Source organism: Thalassophryne amazonica, chromosome 9, assembly GCF_902500255.1.
Source record: "Thalassophryne amazonica chromosome 9, fThaAma1.1, whole genome shotgun sequence".
Lineage (NCBI taxonomy): Eukaryota > Metazoa > Chordata > Actinopteri > Batrachoidiformes > Batrachoididae > Thalassophryne > Thalassophryne amazonica.
The window spans coordinates 109,567,121-109,578,982 of record NC_047111.1 but is presented as its reverse complement, the minus strand read 5'-3'; the positions used below and the strand labels follow the sequence as shown (position 1 = coordinate 109,578,982).

At 44.1% G+C, this 11,862-nt stretch overlaps 1 long non-coding RNA gene across 1 annotated transcript; it reads left to right on the top strand.

Annotated features, from left to right (window-relative positions):
* Positions 1-7,245: 7,245 nt before the first annotated feature.
* LOC117516629 lies at positions 7,246-7,488 on the top strand. The gene is made up of 2 exons (XR_004562496.1): positions 7,246-7,359; positions 7,445-7,488. It is a non-coding gene; the product is annotated as an uncharacterized LOC117516629 (long non-coding RNA).
* Positions 7,489-11,862: the final 4,374 nt, after the last annotated feature.

The following is an 11,862-nucleotide window of genomic DNA, read 5'->3' as shown; positions in this document are numbered from 1 at the left end:
GCATCCTCACCAGTTGCCCAACCATCTCAACTGTTTTCTATTTGAAGAGTAGTGACTCTACTAGAGTCCCAGATAATCAAGCTTCTCATCCAGTCCAGTGACCTCTGCTAGGGTGATTGCACCAGATGCGTCCGAGTCTTCCATCCCTGTCTTCTTGTCAGTATGGGCATGTCAATAGGGTTATAGTGGAGCAGATAAGTATGATTTTTGGCCAGAATTGTTCACTTGGTGATACAAGCATCAGATTTGGCATGAATGTTCTTAATAAATCAGTGTTTGAGAAAAAAGTGCTGGCCACTTGAAAATCCAATATGGTGGCCAGGTAGGGGTCAATGAAGAATTACACAGGGGTTAAAATTTAAAAAAGCTCCAATCATTGAAAAGTATAACACATTATTTGTCTGATCATAAATATTCCAAAGAGGCATAGTTTGGACTGTCTATGACTGAATGTTATGGGGTAAAAACAGCAAGAATGGTGACAAAGGTTAGTTTCAGTTTGTACAAGCAATATGTCTCAAAAATCGAAAATGCACAACAAAACAAATGAGGAACAAATGGGAGGAAACTGGAGTCAACGTCTGTGACCAAACTGCAAGAAACCGCCTAAAGGAAATGGGATTTACATACAGAAAAGCTAAATGAAAGCTGTCATTAAAACCTAAACAGAAAAAAACAAGATTACAATGGGCTAAGGAAAAGCAATCGTGGACTGTGGATGACTGGATGAAAGTCATATTCAGTGATGAATCTCGAATCTGCATTGGGCAAGATGATGATGCTGGAATTTTTGTTTGGTGCCGTTCCAATGAGATTTATAAAGATGACTGCCTTAAGAGAACATGTAAATTTCCACAGTCATTGATGATATGGGGCTGCATGTCAGGTAAAGGCACTGGGGAGATGGCTGTCATTACATCATCAATAAATGCACAAGTTTACGTTGATATTTTGGACACTTTTCTTATCCCATCAGTTGAAAGGATGTTTGGGGATAATGAAATCATTTTTCAAGATGATAATGCATCTTGCCATAGAGCAAAAACTGTGAAAACATTCCTTGCAAAAAGACACATAGGGTCAATGTCATGGCCTGCAAATAGTCCGGATCTTAATCCAATTGAAAATCTTTGGTGGAAGTTGAAGAAAATGGTCCATGACAAGGCTCCCACCTGCAAAGCTGATCTGGCAACAGCAATCAGAGAAAGTTGGAGCCATATTGATGAAGAGTACTGTTTGTCACTCATTAAGTCCATGCCTCAGTGACTGCAAGCTGTTATAAAATCCAGAGGTGGTGCAACAAAATACTAGTGATGTGTTGGAGCATTCTTTTGTTTTTCATGATTCCATAATTTATTCCTCAGAATTGAGTGATTCCATATTTTTTCCCCTCTGCTTGGTCTAAAAAAGTAACCGTTACTGACTGCCACAATTTTTTTTTCTGATTTCTTATAGTGTTTCTTAAAGCCAGAAAGTTGCCATTTGAAATGACTTTAGTTTTGTGTCATGTCTGTGATCTGCTTTTTTTCTACAAAATTAAACAACTGAATGAACATCCCGAGGCCGGTGATTCCATAATTTTTGCCAGGGGTTGTATTCCATTTATTAAGCCTTTTAGTTCAACCAATAATTTGCACCACCTTTTACCAAAATTGTGGCAACTTTAACTTTTGACTCCTGTACAAACTGAAATTAACTTTGTTGCCATTCTTGCTGTTTTTACCCCATAACTCCACAACATTCAGTCATAGATCATCCAAACTATACCTTTTTGGAATCTTTGTGATCAGAAACATAATGTGGTACAGCTTTTAATATGATTGGAGCCTTTTTAAATTTTGACCCTTGTGCAATTCTTCATTGACTCCTACCTCGCACCATATTGGATTTTCAGGTGGGCAGCACTTTTTTCTCAACCAGATTTCTGAAGAACATTCATGCCAAATCTGATGCTTGTATCACCAAGTGAAGGATTGTTTCAATTATCTGCTACATTATTAATTACATCCTCAAAGTGATCTTTCCACCGCCTAATGATATCTTCAGTCCAGTTTAGCAGCTTTCCTCCCCTGCTGAACACAGCCTGGGCTAAGACCTAGCTCCCTTTCTTGAGGCACTGGACAGTTTGCAGAACTGCTTTGAGGCTGACTGGAAGTCATTTTCCATGGCCTCCCCAAACTCCTCCCATGCCCAGGTTTTTGCCTCAGCCACCACTGAGTCTGCAGTCCTTCTGGCCTGCTGGTATCACGGACCAAATAGTCTCCGGTAAAATCGGTCCGCCCTGCCTTTACTGCGCATGCGTCATTTCGGAACGTCGCAGCATTTCTTTTTAAAACTGAGTTTAGAATGATTTAAGAGGTTTTACTTTGTCATCTGATGGTTAATAATCAGATTTCCCTTTGATCGCTTTGGATGAAGAGAGTCAGTCTCAGGCGTGCTGGTGTCGCGCTCTGATCGCTGCCCTGTCTTTTATTATGAAATTATGCTGAATTTATGTGGAAATGATTGTTGTACAAAAGCTTCAGATATCTGTCTCAGATAGCTGAGATAGATGATTACTGGAGTGCAGTTAAAGCAGAAACGAGGCAATAAACTCAGTGAAGGCAAGGCGGGCCAATTTTTCGAGGGAATCGTTTGGTCGGCGACACCGGTACAAGTTCAGAGATTCTGGAGACCTCTTTCCCAACCAAGAATGAAATACCTCCTTCTTCAGCCTGATGGCTTCTCCTCACACTGGAGTCCACCAGCAGGTTCTTGGGTTGCTGGCACACCAAGCACCGAACACCTTCTGACCACAGCTCAAAGCAACTGCCTCAGCAATGGAGGCCTTGGATAATAATGATAATCATTTTAACAAGTAAAATGTTTGTCACTATTAGCCTGGGACTAAGGTTTCTACATTTCTGCACTAAGTTTAATTGATGAGCCTCCACCTGTCCTCCACCTGTTACCTGTATTAATGGCATCTGTTGGAACTCGTGAAATGTATAAAAGACACCTGTCCACAGCCTCAAACAGTCAGACTCCAAACTCAACCATGGCCAAGACCAAAGTGCTGTCGAAGGACACCAGTAAGAACATTGGGGTCAAAATGATCATGAGAACGGTGACCAAAAATCCCAGAACTACACGGAGGGACCTGATAAATGACCTGCAGAGAGTTGGGACCAAAGTAACAAAGGCTACACACTACACAGAGAGGAACTCAAATCCTGTAGTGCCAGGCGTGTCCCCCTGCTTAAGCCAGTATGTGTCCAGGCCCATCTGAAGTTTGCCAGAGAGCATATGGATGATCCAGAAGAGGACTGGGAGAATATCATGTAGATATTAGATATACCTTAGTATACACTAATAGAGTTCTACCTTAGAAATGGAATATATTCTAGAAGACATACCTTGCTGAATTTTCATGTGGTCAGATGAAACCAAAATAGAAGTTTTTAGTAAAAACTCAACTAGTCATGTTTGGAGAAAGAAGAATGCCGAGTTGCATCCCAAGAACACCATATCTACTGTGAAGCCTCGGGGTGGAAACATCATGCTTTGGGGCTGTTTTTCTGCAAAGGGGACAGGACGACTGATTCGTGTTAAGGGAAGAATGAATGTGGCCATGTATCATGAGATTTTAAGCCAAAACCTCCTTCCATCAGTGAGAGCATTGAAGATGCAATGTGGCTGGGTCTTCCAGCATGACAATGATCCCAAACACACTGCTCAGACAATGAAGGAGTGGCTCCGTAAAAAGCATTTCAAGGTCCTGGAGTGGCCTAGCCAGTCTCCAGACCTCAACCTTATAGAAAATTTGTGGAGGGAGTTGAAAGTCCATGTTGCCCAGCGACAGCCCCAAAACATCACTGCTCTAGAGGAGATCTGCATGGAGGAATGGGCCAAAATACCAGCTACAGTGTGTGCAAACCTGGTGAAGACTTACAGGAAATGTTTGACCTCTGTCATTGCCAACAAAGATTATGTTACAAAGTATTGAGCTGAACTTTTGTTATTGACCACATAATTATTTTCCACCACACTTTACAATTTTTTTTTAAATCCTACAATGTGATTTCCTGAATTTTTTTTTTCTCATTTTGTCTCATAGTTGAAGTGTACCTATGATGAAAATTACAGACCTCTCTCATCTTTCTAAGTAGGAGAACTTGCACAATCAGGGACTGACTAAATACTTTTTGCCCCACTGTACATTGCTTCACATCCCACTTTAGTTATGCAAAAAAAGTAATAAATGAATATATATATATATATATATATATATATATATATATATATATATATATATATATATATATATATATATATATATATACACATACACACACACACACACATAAATAATGTTTATGAGTTCAATTGTATGAATATTTCATGAGGTGAAAGCGGGAACATACCATTCAACGAAGTGAAGCCAAGTTGAATGGTATGTTCCAGCTTTCACCTCATGAAATATTCGTACAGTTGAAAGAATGTAAAAACATTCATTATTTATTTTATATAACAGCTAAAATAGATCCTTGTCATTTGATATTTTATTAATTTATAAACAACAGCATTACTTGATCTGTTTGGGGTTCTATCTCTTAAAATCAGGTCAGTTAGGATGCCACAAAATATTCATGATTACAGCTCTTGTCATTTGTAATCTTATCAAACAAACATGTAGGTTGGGATAAAGGCAAAGAAAATTAAAAAAAATGTGCAAAAGACATCTGCTTGAAGCTTCCAGCAACTGCTGTCCAGACTGTGCAGCTCTGGCTGATTCCATTTGGTGCAAGTCATCAGAGTAATTGACAAAATTCACAAAATAGTCTTACAAAAAGTTCCTTTTATTGAGCCTCATAGATTTTAATTAGTTTTGAATGAAGTAAAAGGTGTCCCCTTAAAAATGTGTTTATCCTGAAGTGTTTAAATAATATGTAGGTTAAAGTCTTTCTATAATATTATGCTGCGTTAGAAAAGGGCAGCAATGGTTAGTGAGTGAAATATAATCTTATTCAACAGGAGAACAATTTGCTGTCTCCACCTTGGTTTACCTTAAATGCTAGGATACAATTGCAAAAGGGTTTCTATAAAACAGCTTTTGATTTGGCCTCGAAAAAATTCAGTCAGAATTTTTTTTGTTCTTTAATCCACCAAACATTTTATCTGAGATGAAGTGTGAAACCAAACTAAAAGGACCAAACAAATACAAACATGAACTTTTGTTCAGACCTTCTTCCAGACTTCCACGCAGGTCTTTAACCAATGGAATAATGGCACAATGCCATCTTGTTTCAGTCTCAGCACCGTCATGTTGATTTTCAAGTTTAGGGTGTTTACTGTCTGTTTTCTCATGTAATTTAGCTTAAATTTATTTAAATCACTACACGCAGCCAAATCTTGACATTGTGTTCAACTGCAGTTTATGCAGTTGTAGTAGTAATAATAAATTCATAAAGCATTCAGGTGAAGAAAAAAAATAATCAAAGTGCTGAACATAGCTCCAGAACATCGGTCAATAAGAGAACACAAACTCAAGCCAAAATGCACTGTGATCTGTATATTGACACAAATACATACATGCATTAGGGCATACAATTGATTCTCATTGAGAGATATGTTCTTGCCTTTGTCAAAATGAAAATATGAAATTAATGACATTTACTGATGTGTTAGTTAAAAATAAATAATAAATCATTTTTTAACACAATTTTTTTTTTTTTTTTAGACAACTACTTCAGCTGAAACAACCATGTGGTACAACCCGGCAGGGAGGCTTCGGAATGACATCAATGATGTTGCTAGTCTAAAATGTTACAAGTCTCAAAACACGCATTGCACAAGCACTTCCTGGATTACTCGACACACGCTTCGAACCATCGGCACATCATTACTACAGTTCCACTTCCACCAGTGCAATAACTTACTGTCGTCAGGTCAAACTCACCACTCTGCTGCTTTATTTTAATGAGTGTTGTTCTAACATTTATTGTTAATTTGTTTCTTTGCAGACATGCAGCCGTTGTTGGTTGTTAAAGAAGAAACTCTCCCTGTACACCAGGAATGGAATCTGAGTGTTGACCTGGAGGACATTAAAGAAGAAGAGAAGCTGTGGATAAGTCAGCAGGGAGAGCAGCTTCAGCAGCTGGAGGAGGCAGATCTCACCAAGTTTGGTTTCACTGCCGTCCCTGTGAAGAGTGAAAATGATGATGAAAAACCAGAGTCATCACAGCTTCATCAAAGCCGACGTGATGAGAGCACAGAGGCTGAGCCTGTAGCCAGCAGCTCATCTGTACACAGAACACTGACAGCAGAAGCTGATGGAGAGGATGACGGAGGACCACAACCAGCCAGCAACTCAGGTCCAAACAGTCATTTCCAACCAGATACCAGTGGCAGGAGTTCAGACAGTTCTGGAACTGAGACTGATGACAGTTATGACTGGAAACAGACCAGAGAACTTCAGTCAAGTTTTAACTGTCGAAAAAATGTCAATATTGTTTGTTCATGCAACACTGATGAGAAACAGTTTAAAGACTCTAAATATGGAAAAGCATCTGGTCACATAAGCATCTTAGAGCAACATAGGGGAAGGCAAGCAAGCAGAAAACCATTTAGCTGTTCTGATCAGGGTAAAAGACAGAAACAAAAGGGTACTCTGAATAAAAACAGGGAAATTCATACAGGACAAAAACAATTTGTCTGTTCTGAGTGTGGTAAAAGATTTGGACGAAAGAGCAACCTGAACAGACACTTGATAATTCATACGGGACAAAAAGCATTTGAATGTTCTGAATGTGGCCAAAGATTTGGACAAAAGCGCGACCTGAACAGACACTTGATAATTCATACAGGACAAAAAGCATTTGGCTGTTCTGAATGTGGTCAAAGATTTGGACAAAAGAGCAACCTAAACAGACACTTGATAATTCACACAGGACAAAAAGCATTTGAGTGTTCTGAATGTGGCCAAAGATTTGGACAAAAGAGCGACTTGAACAGACACTTGACAATTCATACAGGACAAAAACCATTTGAATGTTCTGACTGTGGTCAAAGATTTAGACAAAAGAGCCACCTGAATGGTCACATGATAATTCATACAGGAAAAAAACCATTTGGCTGTTCTGAATGTGGTCGAGCATTTGTACAAAAGAGTGACCTGAACAAACACATGATACTTCATACAGGGCAAAAACCATTTGGCTGTTCTGAATGTGGTCAAAGATTTGGTCAGAAGAGCAGTCTGGAGAAACACATGATAATTCATACAAGACAAAAACCATTTGGCTGTTCTGAATGTGGTCAAAGATTTGGACGAAAGAGCAACCTGAAACGACACATGATAATTCATACAGGACAAAAACAGTGTGGCTGTTCTGAATGTGGGCGAAGATTTGGACGCAAGAGCCATCTGAATCGACATGTGATAATTCATACAGGACAAAAACAGTTTGGCTGTTCTGAATGTGGTCAAAGATTTGGACGAAAGAGCAACCTGAAACGACATATGAGAATTCATACAGGACTAAAACAGTGTGGCTGTTCTGAATGTGGTCGAAGATTTGGACGCAAGAGCCACCTGAATCGACACATGATAATTCATACAGAACCAAAAGACCAAGGAAACACAGCTACCCAATAGTTACACATTCATCTGTTGTCTAACAATAACATATAAATGCTGACAAGAATTATAGCTGATGCAATTTGTGAACATCTTGACACTGTAGGCTAACTGGAAAATGAACAGAAAGGTTGCGTAAGAAAAAGATTAGGAACTAAAGCCTAGTTATTGATAAATTAAGCTATCCTGGAGGACTGCAAAAAAAAAAAAGGAAGCATAACCTTAGCACTGCTCGAATTGATTCTAAAAATGCATTTGACAGGGTGCTGCACTCCTGGATAATGGTGTTTAGAACTCTACAACATCAATGAGGAAATAAGATCTTTCCTGAGGACATGAATGAATGAGTGGAACACTGCCATCACCCTAAACTACACAGAGGGACAAGTAATAATCCCAGATGTACAAGTTCAGAGAGTGATATTCCAGGGAGACAGCCTTTCGCCACTTTTATTCTGCTTAACCACGGACCCGCTTAGCAAGATACTGAAGGAGTGTGACATCGGGTATGACTTGCCATAGAAGTAGAGAGACTGGAATGCCAACTCAAGATCTCGTTCCATTGAGTTCTGTTTGTGAGCTTGCGACCCCAAGATTTCAGCCATTCGGCAGCGAGAGTTGGGGTAATTCACCTCCGGTTGTCTGCCAGCAATAACATCAGATGTGCTTTTAAAGCACAGTTTCTGCATGTTTTCTTGCGTTTTCTGCCGTGGCTTCAGCAAGTTATCCCCTCAAACTATGTTCAAAGAGTAGCTTGAATGAAGTTCTTGTTGAGGCATGGTCCATAATTATTAATTATTCATAAAACGTGTATAAAAATACAATAAAAGCACATGTCATTCATCATTTAAAAAGCATCATAGTAAGTCTCATAAATATAACCGTGTAAAACTCATAAATTAAATAGTAAAAGTCAAACTTGTGAAGGTGTAGGAACACGGACCCACAACAGGGGGCGTTAAATGAACGGGCAATGGATAAGCCAAACAGTAACAATTTAATGTTGTAGTGCACAACGAAATACAGACAATCACAGTTTAGGTACCACCGAATTACAGATTTGAGTGACGTGTGGGCAGGCTTGAGGATAGGAGACATCCGTCCTGAGCCGAGCCGGATCCCACACGGCCTTCACCGCCAACGGATCTGAAGAACACCGGAGCCGCCAAGTCCTGGGTCCCCAGGTGGTCACTGTCTCCAGCTGTCAGACCTGGTACTGCTGGCAGAGAACAGAAAAACAGTATTGATGAGTGTGAGTTCGCACACTCAGTAATCCCACAGTCTGTATTCTTTTGGGAGGGAGCACCTCCACCTCCAATCACACACTCGTGCAGCTCCTGTCTAACCACTTATCTGGATGGAGTGTGGAGCGAAGCCGTCGCTGATCACACCTAACGCCAATCCAAAGGATAAGGAACACCACAGGAATACGGCTGCAAAAAGAGTCCAGACTATAATGCAGTTTCACGTTCAGCAGAGGAATTACCTCTTCTGATAGCTTATTTCTCGTCGGGGAGGTGGAGTTGCAGTCCGGCCTTTATGGTGGTGGTGGTGATGTGATGTGGATGAGTGACAGCTTGTGCTGATAACGAGTGACAGCTCTCACTCCCGGTTGCTATGACGCCCTCTCATGCTTGAAGCCCGCACTTCAAGCAGGGTGCCATCTGGTGGTGGTGGGCCAGCAGTACCTCCTCTTCAGCGGCCCACACAACAGGACCCCCCCCCCCCCCTCAACGGGGGCCTCCTGGCGCCCGACCAGGCTTGTCAGGGTGCCGGGCGTAGAAATCGGCCAGGAGGGCCGGGTCCAGGATGAAGCTCCTTTTCACCCAGGAGCATTCTTCGGGTCCGTATCCTTCCCAGTCCACCAAATACTGGAATCCCCGGCCCTTTCGACGAACATCCAGGAGCCGGCGCACAGTCCAAGCCGGCTCCCCGTCGATGATCCCGGCAGGCGGCGGCGCCGGTCCAGGGGCACAGAAGGGAGAGGTGTGGCAGGGTTTGAGTCTGGAGACGTGGAATACCGGATGTATCCGCAGTGACGCTGCCAGCTTCACTGCGGCTTGACTGAGGACCTTCACGATGGTGAAGGGTCCTATAAATCTGTCCGTTAGCTTCTGGGATTCCGTTTGTAGAGGTATGTCTTTCGTAGATAGCCAAACCGCCTGCCCGGGCTGATACGTAGGGGCCGGGGCACGCCGGCGGTCCGCATGGGCCTTAGCCCTCGTCCGGGCTTTGAGCAGGGCAGAGCGGGCGGTACGCCACACCCGACGGCACCTCCTTCGATGGGCCTGGACCGAGGGCACCCCGACCTCTCCCTCCACTAGCGGGAATAATGGGGGCTGGTACCCCAAACATATCTCGAAAGGGGAGAGGCCGGTGGCAGATGATACTTGGCTATAATGAGCGTACTCGATCCAGGCCAGATGGTCACTCCAGGCCGACAGGTGCGCGGAGGTCACGCAGCGGAAGGCCTGCTCTAAATCCTGATTCGTCCGCTCTGCCTGCCCGTTCATCTGGGGGTGGTACCCGGACGAGAGGCTTACGGTGGCCCCCAGTTCCCTGCAGAAACTCCTCCAGACCTGGGAGGAGAACTGAGGGCCACGATCTGAGACAATGTCCGATGGAATCCCATGCAGACGCACGACGCGGTGGACCAGGAGGTCTGCAGTCTCCTGGGCCGTCGGGAGCTTCGGGAGGGCCACGAAGTGGGCTGCCTTGGAGAACCGGTCCACTATCGTGAGGATGGTAGTCTTGCCCTGGGACGGCGGGAGGCCCGTGATGAAGTCCAGGCCAATGTGAGACCAGGGGCGATGAGGCACGGGCAGAGGCTGGAGGAGGCCTTGGGTCTTATGATGATCGGCTTTGCCCCTGGCGCAGGTGGTGCAGGCCTGGACGTACTCCCGGACGTCAGTTTCCAGAGACGCCCACCAGAAGCGCTGCCGAACGACTGCCACGGTTCTTCATACCCCTGGGTGGCAGGAGAATTTGGAGCCGTGACAGAAGTCCAGAACTGCAGCCCTGGCTTCTGGTGGGACGTACATTTTGTTTTATTGGCCAGTTCCCAGGTCCGGGTTCCGTGTCAGGGCCTCCCGGACGGTCTTCTCCCGGACAGTCTTCTCCACGTCCCAGGTGAGGGCAGCCACGACAGTGGACTCGGGAATGATGGTTTCCGTCGGGTCTGACAGCTCGTTCCTGACCTCCTCTTCGTGCACCCGGGACAGGGCGTCAGACCGTTGGTTCTTCGTCCCGGGGCGGTATGTGATCCGAAAGTCTAAACGCCCGAAGAACAGTGACCAGCGGGCTTGCCTGGGGTTCAGACACTTGGTGGTCCGAATGTACTCCAGGTTCCGATGGTCTGTGAAAACCGTGAATGGCATCGAAGCTCCCTCCAACAGGTGTCTCCACTCCTCCAGAGCCTCCTTCATCGCAGTTCCCGGTTACCGACATCATAATTCCTTTCTGCCGGGGTCAACCTGCGGGAAAAATAGGCACAAGGATGGAGAACCTTATTGGACTCCCCGCTCTGGGATAGCATGGCTCCTATCCCTGAGTCAGAGGCATCCACTTCAACTATAAATTGGCGTGTAGGATCGGGCTGCACCAGAACTGGTGTAGTTGAGAACCGATGTTTCAACTCCCTAAACGCGGCTTCGCACCGATCCGACCAAGTGAAGGGGACTTTAGTGCAGGTCAGGGCTGTCAGGGGGCTAACTACCTGACTATAGCCCTTGATGAACCTCCAGTAAAAATTAGCAAAACTGAGGAACTGCTGCAATTTCCTACGGTTTGTAGGTTGGGGCCAATCTCTCACCGCCGCTACCTTGGCCGGATCAGGGGCGACGGAGTTGGAGGAGATGATAAACCCCAGGAAGGACAAAGAAGTGCAGTGGAACTCGCACTTCTCGCCCTTCACAAACAGCCGGTTCTCCAACAACCGCTGCAGGACCTGACGTACATACGTAACATGAGTCTCAGGATCCAGGGAAAAAATGAGTATATCGTCCAGATATACGAAGACAAACCGATGCAGGAAGTCCCGCAAGACGTCATTTACCAAAGCTTGGAATGTCGCGGGGGCGTTAGTGAGGCCAAACGGCATGACCAGGTACTCAAAGTGACCTAACGGGGTATTAAACGCCGTCTTCCATTCGTCTCCCTTCCGGATCCGAACCAGGTGGTACGCATTCCTAAGATCCAGTTTCGTGAATATTTGGGTTCCATGCAAGGGCGTGAACACTGAATCT